The 14,117-nt window shown below is 39.5% G+C and overlaps 1 protein-coding gene across 3 annotated transcripts in view; it reads left to right on the top strand.

Moving 5' to 3' along the window:
- The window catches only part of SORBS1 (sorbin and SH3 domain containing 1), a 161,917-nt gene that overhangs the window by 51,765 nt on the left and 96,035 nt on the right, over nucleotides 1–14,117 (top strand). The window contains exon 1 of one of the 3 annotated variants that reach the window (XM_066323991.1): nucleotides 816–963. The exons of the other annotated variants lie outside the window; for them this stretch is intronic. The gene's annotated coding sequence lies outside the window, so the exon portion shown is untranslated. Of the gene's footprint in view, nucleotides 1–815; nucleotides 964–14,117 lie in introns of those variants that run through there. 3 annotated transcript variants of the gene reach the window in all.

Raw genomic sequence — 14,117 nt, 5'->3', positions numbered from 1 at the left:
CTTCATTTTGTTTGTTTTAAAACTTCTGCCTAAATATTGGGTTCAGTGCCCCTTAGTTCTTGTTACCAGAAGGAATGGGCTGCCATTCCCAGATTAGTATTTTTAGTGCATTTCATGATTTAATAGAACACTCTCTCATCTCCCCTCTGCCAGCTCTTTCTCAGGCTGAAGAATCCTTGTTTATCCAGTGTCTCCCGGTAAAACACTTGAAGAGCTTTCATTGTTCTTACCTCCTTCCTCTGTTCTTTGTCTAGGTTTTACTTTGAGGTGCTAATCTGTAAGAGACATGCTATCAATTCTAAATGTTGCTATCAGTGAGCTCGTGTTTGTTGTTTGCTTGGGACTTTTTGGTGGGAAGTCATTTGAGATTAATATTACATTGTGTGAAGACTTAAGTATCATAAAACACACGTGTACTTGTACTAGAGCTTGTACGATGGAGAGGGAGATCTGTTAGGGATCTGTTTTCTCCTAGTGAGATTACTGAGTTACGATTTTGAAAACAGAGAGCTAACTATCCACTGTTATTTTTATTAAGTGGAGCTAGAGTCACTTTATTAAAGAGCAATGCCAGAGGAAGAGTGAAATTCAAAAGGGAATTTTTTTTTTTTTTTTTGCTGAGACTCCAGAATGAAATTAATTTACACCTAAGAAATTTAACAAAAAATTGTTTGGACATCCTCTTCCTTTCTACAGCAGCTGTTTCCACTCTGTATTTTAATGAGTGGGCTGAACTAAAGTCTTTGGGGAAGGGCTTTCCCCTCCCTCCCCCTTCTTTGGAATCCCTATGTAAAAGGCTGCACTACAGTATCACACTCTGTGCTTCTGTTGAATGAGTAAATGCCTATGGCTAGATGGTGCAAAGGAAAGGCTACATCATGTTCTCAGCTAGTCAAGCTCTTTAATGCAATCTTTTAAAAAATTTCCCTGGATATTCCACGGATGTGATTTTGGCTGCAAGAGGTAAGTATTTAAAACTTCAGAAGGTTTAAGACCTTTCCAATCTCTTATAAATTTTCTGCTATAAATAACTTGTGGAGTAACTGCTGGTTTTGGAGGTAGATTCTGTTTCAGTTACTTCATTTTATATTTCCTGTTAACTGTTTGTGTATGTTCTGAGTGATTTTTAATTTTCTTAAAGTTGCATACTGAGATTCTGGGAGGAAAGTAACTCAAATGGTGCTGTCTATGAAGTGTAGTGGAAAGTATTGATTCCCTTTTACTGTTTGACAAAATGGGACTGACTTATCACTACAGATGTTATTTCCAAACTAGTTTTTGAATCCCCTGTTTCTTGATTCATCTCTGCCCGCTGAGTCATTTTATTTTTTTCATTCTAGTTGTGTAGTTTTATTCAAAGTCCAATCAGTCCCTCTTATGTGTGCTGAGAACATCTGCTCTGCAAGCTTCTGTGTGCTTTCATAGTAATACAATATTTTTTCTGTCTTTTATATGATTTCTCATACAAAGCAGGACTGAGAAAATGGTGAAAGCAGCGGCACTTTTTTTTTTTTTTTTTCCCCTTCTGCACTAGATTATGTTCACTAAACTCAGCAAATAGCAGAATTCCCCCTGGAGTACTGGGAAACAGCCCAAACTCACTACAGTTGCATTTTGCTAGACTATTCTTGTAGTAGGCTTTTCTTTTTTTCTTCTCTTTCTCGTTTATGGTCTGCTGAAATTCTTTCTGTTGTAACTGCATTCCTGATCAATTCCATCCTCAGATAGGCATCTCTTGCCTGTTAAATTTTCCCAAATGTATATCCTGAAATAAAAGTAAGAGATGCCATGCATAAACTGCACATTTACTTAGAGATTTTTTTTTTTTACTGAAACTAGGAGTAAGATGGGCTCATTTTCAAGCCTGCTTAATGATTTAATTAATTTGTAGCTTAAATTATTTTCTTAATTTAACAGAAAATCGTGGCTGCCATTAATCCTTTGAAACTTGAGGTTTTGGTTTTCTAGATTTCTCAGGTGCAGCTGGAACTATTTAGGGCCAGACTCAAACTCGATGATTTGACTCAGTAATTAGTAGCACATTTCAAACATTATGAATGAGACCTAGGGTTAGGTCTTTCTCAGTTATTCTGGCATAAATATGGGAGTATTGCTTTCATTTCAAAAGTTCATGTGTCTGTGAGCATGCAGATGCTTAGATTTTAAGACAAGCATTGTGCTTGATACCAGGGCAGGTTCTTCACTCTCGTTTTCTGGTTTTATTCTACTCCACTTACCACCTGCATCTGTCCTTGCAATATTCACCTCACCTGAGATTGTCCTGGCAGCATGGCCACAAGTAGCCTAGGAGAGAGCCCAGCAACTGCTCTTGGGTACTGGAATTCTTCCACATGTTCTGGTTTAAGAAATTAAAACTAGTTAATCTGGATTTCATTCTGGCAGACCTCCAGGCTATGAACAGCCCCTCTGTTCTAGTTGGGAAAACCAAGATTCAATTAAGCAGAGAGAGGTTATAGTCAGTCCAGGATCGTTTAAAAACCACCTTGATTTAGGTAGATTTGGGTGATAGCTGAAAATAGTAACCCTGTCTCTTTCTCATGATTGACTTCAACTTTAATGTTTCCTTTATGTATTCATCATCTTGCTTAGTAACTTACGGTCATTCTGAAAGGTTGGAGCTACATTATACATTGCTGCACATAAAGGGCTGCCTGCTGCTGCTCCCAAGTGGAGTCCTACTCTGCAGCATCTCTAAGTGCTCTCCCAGTTCTCCCATCAGTGACTCGAGAAGGCTGCTAATGGTCTGAGCGCAGGAGGCTGAGCAGCCCTTAACACCGTGACTCAGTTTTTTGTTAAGTTTTTCCAAAATATTTTCTTGACATTTAAATGACAACGTTTGTTATTCTGAAGCTTCCTAAGGCATACAGTTCAACAGAGGCAGTCATTTAGAGGAAGAGCCAGAATCCAGAGTGTGGCTAATAGCTTTTAAAGCACCTTGTAGAGAGCTTACTGCCTTCTCTGCAGGAGAGATTTCCACTGAGACTCCTCTGAGGTGACTGAATGGTCTCCCCTTAGGTAAAATATCCTCTCTGTATGGCACTCGTATGATGATTTACTGTCTTGTACACCTGAGGTATATGACACAAGTGAGGGAAATAACTACATGGAGGCATAACTGGGCACAGCAGCCTTGTGCAGCCTCCCCTGTGACAGCTGAAAATGAGCTTTGGCAGTGAACTGAGGCTCACTAAGAGGAGCAAGTTAGATATCAAACTCCGTGTGATCTCTAGCATTTTATTTCATCTGTCTTCAATAAATTTCCCTACTTGTGAATGATAGGTAGTAATGACGCTTCTTTTGCCTGTATTGGCTGTAAACTAGTCTGAAAAGGTGTCTTGTCTTATACACACCTAGCATGTTAGGGATAGGATTTGACTGGACTTTTAGGTAATGCTGTGATAAAAAAATATTTTAAAATGAAAACCTTTCAGGTGACTGCATATTTATCCATATAAAAGGCATATGTTGAATTAAAGAACTGCTGAAAACTTTATTAGTAGAGTCATATCTGTCACACAGAGCACGTCTGGTTTTTTTTAATCAATACACAGAAATGAGAGATTTGTCTCTTATTTTCGATTGTAATTTCCAGTAGTTGCCAAAGGGAGGGAAACATAGATTTATATATGGATGTCCCTTACTATGCACACTACAGTGATGTTTAGCACATGATCATATGTTAATATAACTTCAAAAAATTATTTTTAGATTTCATTAAAATCTATTGGCTCTGTATGTGCAGGTTCCCCAGGACCAGGACTACATAACTCAGGGCTGTCCCATTGAAAAAAAATCCCACCCAGCCCCTGACCTGATTAATTTTTGAATTCCCACAGTTGTATGTTATGAGCAATCAAGACTTCTAGGACCCACTTAATTTTCACAGAGAATAAACTCCAAAGTCTGGGTTTTTTTTGTCAATATCTCATAATTTTGCCAGGTTATGAGAAACTTTTGGCACTCAAGTCTTTGCTAACCGGTTTTGCAGCTTGCTCTCAGACACCTCTTCAGAGTTTTTATTCTCACTCAGTGCCCTAATATGTTCTGAGAGACAAAATAATTCTTAACTCTGCGGATTCTGATGTTGAGGTAAAAAAGTTGACGAAAAATGAGTAAATGAGCAAGTTTGTGTCCTCATTAATGAATAATGGACAGGGGGCAAAATAGTAAAAGATTAATAGTATTATTTAAATGACTTTCTACTCGATGTAGAAGTGATACTTTAAAGACTTCATGATGTTAATGAAATTGATAAAGAATAGAATGCATAGAAAGGCTGTCATTCATGAATTACCAAAAAGGTATAGGTGCATTTTTCTTTCAATATACACAGTATTCTTATTCGTCCCAAATTATTCATGTCACAGAGTCAGGATGGCTGGGGTAGGAGAGAAGGTGGGGTTGTTAGAAGTAAAGGAATCATTAATGATGCTGTCAGAAGTCAAATGACAGTGGGAATCACTTAGGACTTACATTTTTCAGTGTTACACTTCCTAAATTATTTTGTGATTGGACACACAAAGGCACACTTTCTGTTTGGGATCTGTAATGCTGCAAGTAGTGGCATAGATCAGATTCAATGATGAGGGGTGCAACTCTACAGCAATAGAACTGAGATCTGGGCTAACAGCATTTAAAATCAATTATTCTGGGTTGATAAAGCAGTAAGTCTCTGCTCTTGAATCCTGATTCTGTCATGGAGTTGATATAAATGTTTTCTGGACTATTCCAGTAGAGTATGAAAAATAAATGTCAAAGTCTGGTTGGTTTCAGGTGGAGATACTGAGTACTTCATACAGTGATAGAAGTGCAAAGCTTTTATAGGGTATTCATGAAGTGTTTAAGTGTTTGAAAAGGAGACTGGCAGTTCTAGTTGTGTTTTTTTAATTGAGAAAATGAGATGCTGATTTCTAGTGCAGTGATTGTAGAAGGCTGGAAATAAAGTTTAGACTTCCTGAATTCCAGTTCCTTAATGAGCTGTGTGAGAATCTGAGTCCCCCTGAATTATCTTCAGGGAGGAGATATCACACTGAATTGTGATTACTTAGCAACTCTCTGAATCAGAACATCCTAAAAGGTTTGAAAGGGAGCATCATCAGAAAATCTGTTTTTCTGAAGGCAGATCTGGTAGTCTTCCAAAATATGGAGGAAAGGGGGAAACATATGCATGTATTCTCTTTGCACTTTACAGTATTACCAGGGGCAGGATGTTGTCCATGGTAAATTCCACATGCTTCTGGGTAATGTCTTATCATTGTGTAAGCTTCTATACAGTGTTTCCTGTATCCTGGATCTTTTCTTGGTGTTGTAATTGGATTTTTTTTTCTTTCTTAAATGTCTGTTTCTTATAGGGAGGAGGAAGACAGCTGTAATGTTCTCCCCATAAATCATGTGTTGTGAGAGGAGATGTGTTAGAGGTTTTCTTGTGATCAGCAACTCTTAAAAATGGCAGAACATCACTGTTTCATGCACACTTATGGGTTGTAAATAGGAAATTGTCCAAGAATAACCATAGGTTTTGGCATGTACGAGAATACTTGGCAGAAAGCTTGTCTGCAGATAACACACAGCACTACTACTTCAAGTGTTGGGGTGTAGGGTTTTTGTGTTTGTGTAGCTGTTTGTTTTGTTGTTTTAAATAAGATAAAAATATTTCTTGCAGGTTTTGATGTGCTGATCTGTATTTGAACAGTTTTGGAGGCATGTTGTAGGGTGTAGTTAAGTTATAGACTTGTCCAAAACCTCAGATCATGGCCTCCTACACAGAAATGGCAGCACATCTATCACATTTTCAGTAGCAAAGGGAAGCAGACTGTCTCAGAGCCATTTAAAAATGCTTTTGTTTCATATTTGCCAAGTTCTTCTATTCTCTGTAGATTTTAATGGCTCAGACCTCTAGAAACTCTTCCATACATGGTTAAAGTGTAGCCACTGATGGGGAGGGGGGAAGGGGGAGGATGGAGGGAACAACCTCCTGAGCTGATAGAATTTTAAACAAACTTGGGTGGTTTTCTTGAGACAGCGTCTCAGCTCCAAGTCATACCTATATATTTACGTGTAGGGCATTTTTCAGTCTTAATCGTGCTGGAGGCAAGAGGAATAAAGTATCCATGTAGAGTACATGCAGTGGCTTGGTATCCAGCAAGAGTACATAGCCTCAATGCTCCCTCCATTCAGGCTCATCTTCTTAGCCAGGATTCTTTCTGGAATCCTATTTCTACAAGATTCCTTCAGCCTTTCTGCTTTTGTCCATCTTTTACACATATTATTGAAATAACTTGGTTGATACTACCTTCTTTTAATGGCAGGAACCCTTTCCATATCTATCTTGTTCTCCCCTTAAAGTACCTTGTCATGGACAGCACTTAATTTTGAACAGTTCGGTATTAGGTCATCAGCATTGGATCAAATGTTGTATACTATTTCTACTTTAAAAATGTCCTTTAAAATAATTCTAAAATTCCTGTGTAACTGAGCCCTCTTCCAAGCTAGAAACATATTGAGGACTGATTTAGTCTAGTGCTCACTAATGTCAGACAAACTGAGTTCTTCTACTGTCTGTCACAAGCCTGTTGAGTCATATTGGTCAAATAAATCTGCTTGTTTTGGGTAGAATTTTCAAAAGCACTCAGAAGTTATGTAAATCAATTCCTATTCAAGCTGATGGAGGCCTAATTCTTATTTCCACTAAGGCTCCATTACACTGCCTGGCAAGGTCAAGGCTTGAACTAAAAACTAGGCTTTTTGCCCTACCACAGGAATATAAAGGCATCCCATGGAAATGCAAATCTGTGACTGACAATTTTTCCATTGACTTCAGTGGAAGCCAGATTAAACAAACAGAACTGCTTTTTAATAATTTCAGCCTCTGCTTCTGTGTTTTCCTGATATATAAATAAGCCTAGAATCGTGTACCTACCAATGCAGCAAGGCTAATTTAATGTTTGTCCAGCTGTTTGAAGATGTCTGGGGCTGCCTAAGTGTCTACTTGCATCATTAACTTGAACTAACTTTCTCATCAGTGAAAATTTTGTATTGTATTTTATCTCGATGAGAAATATCCCTAAATCCAAGTAACTCAGTTTAGTAAGACAATGTGTTGTTCATGAATTTAAGAGCCTCACGTGCTGAGGAGTTCTGCTGTGCAGGGCTGTGTTGTTGCAGGAGGGTGTTGGGTCCATGTTAACCATGCTGCAGGTCACGAGACTCTTGGTGGGAGCCAATTTGTTTCTGTCCCAACACTACAAGAATCTATCAGTTGCTAATGGCATTTTGTAACAGATCCTTGCAAAAGTTCACAAGGATATGAGGATCACTGTCTTTTAAATGTCATGTGTATTTTACAGACTGATAATGAAGCATTTTGTTACCACAATGAGCTGCCTTTTCTTCTCCTGTTGATATTCTAGAGCTCAAATTAATACCACTCTGTAGCTTATACTAAAACTGTTAATGGGAATAAAAATAAAAATATATTTTAAGTGTTATTGTTACATGAGCTGAAATAGTTGTTGTGTGAGTTCAGAGACTGCAATAGTAAGTGTTCAATTTAATTGGAACATACAAACATGTACTAACAGATGCCTAAAAACCCTGAAAAAGAAATCTGCCTACATGAGTGACTGCCTTGTAGTCAGTGGACTTGGAAAAGGCTGTTTGTGTACAGAATTGCAAAATCAAATCCTAAATAAAGAATGCAGCATAGTTATTCTGTGCAAATGTGTGGTTACCTTGCGACACAGGGATTTTGCTGTCTGTTTAACTAGATAAGTGTAGTGCAAAAAAGGTCATGGTCTAAAATGTTACTTCAGGAAACAGCTCATTCCATTTGCAATCTGTAATGTTGTCTCTGGATTTACATGATCAGTAATGTACATAAAACTTTAATGGACATAATCTATATTTCTTTCTTTAGGTTTGTATTTTTTATCTGTTGACATCAGAATCTGACAACAGGATCTGCCAGAACAGCCTATTAAATACAGCTGATATTGACTGTTCCTGGAAAGCAACCTGATTTTACAATTAGTGAAGGCTACCTTGGGTTAGTTAGCACAAAGCAGGGAGCAGTAAAAGCAGGTTGGAAATGAGCAAATCAGCACTTTTCTGGTAACTGTGTAGCCAGCTGAGAGGACTCCTTACCGTCTCTGGTGTCCAGTGCAGCATATGTTAAGCAGCTTATGTTTAAATGCATTACCCTTTATTGGCTACACTATCACAGTTTGTACAGCAGTCCAGATCTCCCAGTACTCCAGCGATATTGTATCCAGGGACCACCAGTGGTTCATGACTGTCCTCAAGACTATGGCTGAAGCCAGGGTGCAGATTTTTTCCCTCTGGGAAATATTGACCCTAACACAGCTTTTATAAGATGGGCTCTGACCTCATCTCTGTCAGAGCAGAGGGGGGTGCCAGGATTTAAGTTAATTTGAATGCACAGCCACACAGCCCCCATGGGAACTTCGGGAAGGTGAAAGGGTGACCCTCTTATGAAACTGCTGCTTTTCCATTCCAGATCTTCCACTTTCACCAGGGAAATGTGCTGTTTGCCATTTGGTTAATTATCTTAATGCCACAGGATCCTGAATGCTCCGCATAGCTTAGTCTATATTTTAAGTACAACCGTATTTCCAGTCTGGAATCAACCCCTTTAGCTGTGGTATTTCCCCCAGATATGGTTGGCTTCAAACGATCTCACTGCTAACACAAACCTCAGCTTTAAAACCCACAGCTTTAAGTCTATTACAAGCTGATGCTGCCCAGCTCTGTGTGTACTGTTCTGATGGGAGAAGAAATCTGTGTGCCTGTTCAGTGCCAGTTGTTCCCTTTCTTTCTGTAAAGGATTAAGTGTCTCCATGTAGCAGGGATTGAGAACAGCCCTGCAAATGTGGGCTGCTGCCTGTGTGCTGTGATCCACATCTAGCTAGATGTCATGATCTTGGCTACTGCCACCTGAGGCTGTGACAGAGATTTTATTGCTGTGATTCCTAGGGGAAACTCACACCTCTGTTAAAAAGCCCTAGGTTTCCAGGCTCTTTCCATAATGAGTAGAGAAAGAAAAGCACTGCCATGTGGTGATTTGTTCCAGCTTATGTGTTCATTGTAGGACAGGATTACTTGTTCCTCCAAAGCCCTTGTCACTCACCATTGACTGACTACAGAGGCAACTGTCTGCATGCCTGACATTTTACTAATTACAATTAGGTGAAGTGGATCCTACCATTACTCTTTGTCTCTTATGTTTGCTCATGTGAAATGTCCATGTTTAGAATCAATAGCATCTTGAATGATGATTTATGAATGTCCTGTGTGTGTATGTGCTGATTTGCAGGCCACACTTAGACAACATGGATTTTTTTGAGGATTCTCACTGTGGGAAAGCAATGAGTAGCTGATTGTGTTGGGAAATAGAAAGTACTGGGTCGTTAGGAGATAATGAAAACTATAGCTTTCTGCAAGATCAAAGGTTTCTGAGGATTTTAAAATATTAGATTTTTTTGTGTTACAAATGGTTTGAGTGCATGATATCTTCAGTGGTTAGTTAGATCTGAGTGGGATTTCACCTTTTATAATGTGTAAAGTTGTTAATTAGGAAGGGGCAGTTCTGCTCTGAACACATCACATAATAGTTGTGAAAACTTATCATTATGAATTTTCAAAAAATGTAAGTATCCAGAGCAAGCCAGGGTAAAGTTAAATCTATTTGGTAAGGTACAATAGCACTTGCATAAGGGGTGTCCTTCTTCAGAAGCCTGTAATTGTAGCTGTTTACATCCTTAAACTTATAGTACTGTTTAATCCTGTTCAGTGAAAGAGATCGTGGACATAAAGCTAAATAGTTGCAGGGATAAATTCTTGTTTTTCACCTTTGTGAAACCTGTGCTGGTATACTTGGGTACTGCCGGTATCCAAACCACGCTGTGCTTTCCTTAACATAGAGAATGTCAGGAGACCAAATTTATCATTCCATCAAGAGAGCTGGTGTTCTGTTTTTAGTAACTTATTGGGGGATGGGAAGAAGGAGCTGTAGTAAGATACTGTGTCCTTGTCTAGTAGCAGTGGTGATTTTCACTCTGTCATCTGCTGAATTACTTCACTGATGTGCCCTGAGCTCTTTCGGGGTAGGGACTCTTTGGACAGGAGGTGCTTCCATGCGTGTATGATGAGTTCCTCTTCACAAGACACTGGGCAGATAACTTGTTTCACGCAGTCCAATAAAGCTGTGATGAAGAGGTGACTTTCTGCTCACTCCTGGACTGGCTTCATGATCCTATTGTCATAGAGCATTTATTGTAGAGAGAGCAATTCTCTTCAGAGTCATCTCATTTGTCCATTATGTTGTCGACGTGCTCCTCTAGGCACACTTGTGGAGTGTGTCTGTTGAAGGGGAGTCAACACTTTGCTGTATAAGCATATTAATTAACTTCTATTATCTTTATTGTAGACATGAAGCCCCAAATCACTTTGCTTATTTAGAGAAGCAGAGCCTGGAGAGGATTTGCTGTGTTATTAAGGATGCTCTTTGTCATTCCAGGAGTCTACTAACAATTGAGTGCACTGTAGACTCAGTTCATCGGGCCCCTTGTGGTTTCCTTTGGGACCTGAGACAAAGCATCTTGCTGGTGCTTCAAATTTCTCTATTAACAGAGCAAGGACAATTGTTACTTAGTCACAGCAAGAGGGACTTTTCAGCTGAGAGTTGCTATGAAGTTGTTGAGATGACATGTATTAAAGAAATGTTTCATTTTGTTCTGACTGAAATGTAGTATTGCCCTTCTCCTTGTAATTATCTTTAAGAAGAGGGTTCCAGGACTCCAGCATTTACAGCAGTTCACTTACGACATCTCTGTGGAAGTTCTTGCTATTTGTAACAGAATAATTTCCATTTGTCATGACAGACTATTTCTAAGCTTTGCTTATTAGTTAGGACTGGAATATATCACTTTATTTGTTTCTGTATATGCTTTCATCAGAAACCAAGTCCAGATGTACCAGCTTGGCAGTTGATCAAGCTGAACTACCAGAGGTTTTGCTGAGACTAAATAAGGCTTAAATATTTTCATTCTGTTTCCTCTTCACCTTACTTATCATGCTGACATTGACAGAAGCAAGGCTGCTTTCCTGAGTGCTGATCACCCTTCTGCATCATCAGTAAGTGCTGTTAGCAGTGTTTAAAATACAAGAGACTTGTTGGTGCAAGAGAGAGACAGCGGTTTGAATAGCTAATGCTCCTTGTTTTGGCAAGCATATTAAGATGTCAAGTGGCTCCTACAGTGGACAGGATTCTGAGGCCTGCAGTAGCACAGTCCTGATATTTGGAACTGGCAGCCAGCCCTGAAGGTGACAGCGCACTCAGTCTGTTTTCACAGCGCTTCTCCTCACAGGTCTATATCTGGTAATAGGCTGCCTGCCGCTGGCAATTTGCGTGGCAATCCCCACTAATTGCCAACAGTGTCTTCACCCGTCAGGAACAATTCCTAATCAAGCACTGCCTCTCTGCAGCTCTGGGCAATTACCGTGTGTGCTACAAGATGTAGTATAACGTATGGTCATTGGTAAACCACAGCATTGTGCTGGCTTTTGCCTTCTGCAGCTTGAACAATGCTGGTGGAAGGCAACTTGCTGCAAGATGCTGCAACGTGGCTACTTTTCTGTGTGTACGAGCCAAGAGTGAGCAATGGTTTACACTTGGAGTGACAAAATACTGCTTCAAGGCTGCTGATGCCACCAAAAGGGCCTCATGGTGAGGAAATTAACTTTAAGTCACCCTCTCTGAATATAAGACACAATGCCCAACCCCTCAAACTAAGGTCTTGGAGCAATGTGGGCTTTATGGAAAGTGCTGTTCTAATTTTCAGCAGCTGAGTTAGTGAAACAGCATGACTTGGCATCTAGTTATAGAAAACGTTGGGGAAGGATATTGCTTGCCAAATATGCAAAGCATTTGTGTGATTTGCTTCAGCAAAGACGTGAAATACATCCTACTCAGTCTGAGCTAAGGAGGAACCCTGGGGCTAGGAAAGAACAGAGTTCTAAATGACAAATGGAGAGTGGAAAAGCTGTGGAAAAGCTACCAAGGAGGTGCCTATTGCCAGCCTATGGTGGTGACAGACCTACCTCCGGATCAAACCCCTAGGACAGTTCTCTGTGTGACACTGTGGGATGATAAGATTTGGTAGAAGATGAAAGTGAGCTTAGGCTTCTGTTTCAGAGGAACTCCTGCAGTGTTCTGTGGAACAGGGAGTGCTGTGCTACCTCCAACTGCTAATTAACTGCAGATACTATTTTAGTTACCAGTATCAAATCTGTTGAATCATCTGTGTATGGACTTCAGACTTCTGAAAGCTCTAAATTAGAAAGTGTCCTCTGCTTGTCTGGGATTAGGCTTCCTGAATGCTTTCCCGTGAATTATGCCAATGATGAGGAGGATAAAACAGGCCAGAATACATCCAAATTTGGCTCACAGAAGTTACTAGAGTAGAAATTGTTTGCATTGTAGAATTCTGTCTCCTTCCAGGAAATTCATGTACCAGAGACCTCAGTGAATCAGTCAGTCTTCTATGGAAGATCTCATTCTGTACAACTGAGATAACTCACTCTGGGATATGTAATCTCAACTGCATTAAAATATGTTAAGTCACTCTCCTCTTTATGAAGTACATGCAGCATTCTTCTTTTCTTCCTGCTGCATGATGGTTTCCTGATAGCAAAGTAAGGGAGGATTAATTTCTGTGACAGAAACGTGTGCATGGTGTGAATGTAAGTTATGGAAAAACTACACCTTCTGGACACAGATCACTCTGCCTTCCTCAATCTCTAAAAAGAAACAGCAGGACCCTAGAGCATAGCTATAACTGCACTGATGCAACCCTGGTAAAGTTAGTATTGGATCATATTTCCTGCCAGTTCCTCAGCAGATCAACTTGAATTTCATCAGCTCCTTCCTTTTTCAAGGGCCTTGATCTTATTTCTGTTGAAGAAAGAGCTGCTACTTTATTACTTTTGAAATGGGGCTCAAGAATTCGCTTACATAAAAATGCCTCGAAATCAATGGATGCTTTGCCATAGAGCATGGCCATGTTCATCTCCTGCACACAAAAAGGTTTATTGTCACTACATTATCAATAAGACAAAGAGGTGTGATAACTGCTGGCTTATGGGGCTGTGGAAATCTGTGGGCCTGGTTAAGAAATTTTTCCAGTTTGGAGGTGACTTTGGGGTGAAGCTAAGGCTCAACAGAGATTGTTCCTGCAGTTACCTCCCTGGCATACATGTACATGGATGGTCTAAGCAACTTCTGACTGTTACAGAGTTTCCAAAGACTATTCTGTTTGACCCCTGCTTCAAAAAACACAAGTGTCTGATTCAATAAAAGGTGGGCAATAAGATAAAATTTTTTATTATAGTGAAAATTTATTCAGCTTCTTTTGGAATGCAATACAGCTGGAACTCTATAATGTGAGCTATGGGAAATTTAGAATGAAATAGTTCTTTTTGTAAAGTTTGAACTTGTTTCAAAAGTATCTTGCCATGAGCACACATTACAAATGACAGTTTAACAGTTCATCATAGTCGCCTTCACTGTGTACAGGTCTCACAGATTTTACCTCTCAAGAAACAAACAACTGAGCCTGTAATACTTTTTGCCTCTTGATACTGATCCTTGGAATTGGGATATCTTCCTACTTCATTCCACTCCTGTCATGATGGGAGCAGTTCTGTTCACTCTAATTACAGGGAAATGTGATGAAAGGGCTGGCTTATGCTTACTGAATACAGTGCAATGGAAGTTCCCAAGATTCTAGCTTAGCAGCTGGATGCTATATGTCTTTGTTAATGTTTGAACATCGGTTCAGTGAGTAACTCCCAAGACAAGTGAGTATTTTGCTCTTTTCAGGACAAAACTAATAATGTTTGAACAACTTGTTGAAAATGTTTTGGCCCAGCATCATTATAGCTAGCTGAGCCAACCCTGCGTTATCTGAATGGGTGGATAGAAAAAAAACCTTTTTGTTTTTTAGCCAAATACAAAGCAAATGAGTTACTGGTCTTCTGAAACATGGATCTCTTTTACTATGAAGTCAGGTTCCAAAGGT

This window comes from Sylvia atricapilla, chromosome 8, assembly GCF_009819655.1.
Source record: "Sylvia atricapilla isolate bSylAtr1 chromosome 8, bSylAtr1.pri, whole genome shotgun sequence".
Classification (NCBI taxonomy): Eukaryota; Metazoa; Chordata; class Aves; order Passeriformes; family Sylviidae; genus Sylvia; species Sylvia atricapilla.
The sequence above is the reverse complement of the archived record's forward strand: the minus strand, read 5'-3'. Positions and strand labels throughout refer to the sequence as shown.